This window comes from Microtus ochrogaster, unplaced genomic scaffold (genome assembly GCF_000317375.1).
Source record: "Microtus ochrogaster isolate Prairie Vole_2 unplaced genomic scaffold, MicOch1.0 UNK20, whole genome shotgun sequence".
NCBI lineage: Eukaryota > Metazoa > Chordata > Mammalia > Rodentia > Cricetidae > Microtus > Microtus ochrogaster.
In genome coordinates this window covers 2,425,400-2,427,874 of record NW_004949118.1, presented here as the reverse complement: position 1 = coordinate 2,427,874, position 2,475 = coordinate 2,425,400, and positions in this window count along the sequence as shown.

Here is a 2,475-nt window from a genome sequence, read left to right as displayed (position 1 = left end):
TGTAGACCAGGCTGGTCTCGAACTCACAGAGATCCGCCTGCCTCTGCCTCCCGAGTGCTGGGATTAAAGGCGTGCGCCACCAGCGCCAGGCCAAGCTCCTTCTTTTGAAATAGGAGGTTTGACCTTGGGAGTGGCTGCCTTCAGGATACTTGGTCTTGGGTGGGTTCACAGCCTAAACAAGAGAATGCTAATGACTTGATATCTCAAAGTATTGAAGCAAATAACTGTTCTAGCTGTCCTTGGTATCACGTTAAAACAGTCTTCTGTCTTCTTCCCCCTGCTGTATTGGGGTATAAAAGTGTGTGGAAAATTAAATGCAGGTGGATTTCAGTATTCACTGGAACTCCCTCCCAGTGCTATCCTATGTTTCTGTTTTATTATTTTCACTCACGGCGTCATTCTCTTTACTTATTTTCTAATCCCCATGCCCCTGCCCTGGTAAATGATACTTTTGTCGAAGCTGATCTCCGACAAGAGAGGACACTGTAGTTAAGAGTTCTAGCTCCACTTCCAGAGGACCAGAGTTTGGTTTCCACGACCCATGTCAGGTGTAACTCCCTCCAGGGGATCCAAAGCCTCTGGATTCCAAATGTCACATGCACTCATATGCAAATAACCATGTGTTTCAGCACACACACACAACACACAAGAGTACACATACACACCCTTAAATATAATAAAAAAATAAATCATTTAAAAAACCAAAAACGTGGCTTAGAAAAGTTATTTATTCGGTATTTTGAAACAGATATGCCTAAACTCTAGGACAGGTTCATTCTATGTCGACTGTTCTACCACAGCTGCTATTGTGGGCATCGAAAAACATGTGTGTGAGCTCTAACGACGGCTCAGCTGTTAAGAGCACTTAATTCCCTTGCAGGGAGCTCAGGTTTGCTTCCCAGAACCCACATGGTGGCTAACAATATCCTGCTCCAGTTCCGGGGGATCTGACGCCCTCCTCCGACCATCACTGGCACCAGACAAAGGCGGTGCACATTCATTCATGCAAGCAAAGCACTCATACACAGAAAATAAAAACCTGAAACCGTGTGTCAAAATACCTTCGGAGACGTTAAACCAGTAGTGGTTAATATTACAGCTGTACAGCCGAGGCTGAACAGACGGCCTTTAGCAAGCAGAGGCTATCACAATATTCCTTCGTGTTTACTTACGTGCCTAGCACGGGCACATCATCTTCCCGTAGGTCCACGGTCCTGCCCTAATTTCAGATGTTATTCATGTGACTTGACAGACTGTTAGAGGTGTGATAATGCAGCAGAAGTATCTCTAAGGAGCATGGCAGCTCAGTCCAGCCGCCGATACTGTAGGACGAACAGAAATGTGGGCGCTAAAGAGCCTGAGAGCACTTAAAAGAGACTCAGGCCGTGTAGCACAAGGAACACAAGGTTCATCAGCAAGGGAGCTATAACATCTCCCCATCGATGTGCTGACAGTACCAGCTACCAGATCTCCTCATGGGAGTGCCAAGTGCAGGACTGCTAGAGGGGAAAGCACTCGGGTAAACGCAGGGGCACCCATTAGTCTGGCAGATCTAGAGCTTTGGGGTTGTGCAAATTGTCCTAGGTGACTGGAATTGCCCCTTACATTCCAAATCAAAGATGGCCCTTCATTTGTTCTGCAAATGCCTGCTCCCCATAAACAATGCCGCAGCGACAGGAACCAGGCCCTCGGCGTCCGGGAATCGCGCCTAGGTGTCCGGGCGAGAGCACACTGAGCGACGGTGCCCGGGACACCTGCCCAAAAGCCAGGACGAGCTCTGCGCCCGAATCGCGCGCACCCAGGGGCAGTACTGGCCCACGTACATGCACACGCACGGGAGCGCAGGTTCCCGCGTTCCCGACGCAGCTCCGAGGCCCGGCGCCGGCGGGAGCCCAAGAGCCGAGAGCTCCAGGCGGGGCGGGTGCCCGAGAACTGAGCTCGAGCATTCGCTCCCCTGCGGCCGAAGCCCCGCCCTAGCCCCGCCCACCCCTTCTCCCGCGCGCGGGCTTCGCGCGCCCCATGCCGCGCGCGTGCGCGCGCGTGCGCAGGGCCCAGGGCCCTCCGCGGGCGGCCCCGTAGAGCCAAGGAAAGCGTCGACCCGTAAGGTCCTAGGTTAACCCTTTCCCTGCTCGCTCACTCAAGAGGCCCGGTCGGGTTCCGTGCCTGCGCAGGCGGCGGCGCGCCTTCTCCCCCCCCACCTCCAGGCTCGCACCGCGCATGCACGGGGAGGGGGGGTGGGGGTGTTCGCGGCCGGCTAGATATTCTGTGCTCGTGCAGGAAGAGGGCTGCTACCATCAGGGACGTGCACGATTTCCCCCCCACCCCACCCCCTCCCCAAACTACAAAAAAAAAAACAACAACAACAAAATCTAAAACACTGCCACCCACCGTGCCCCCGCGTCCATCCCGTCCTGGCCTGCGCGCTGCCGACCGCGGGAGCCCACGGCGAGCGTCCGTAGCTGTGCCAGGCTGCAG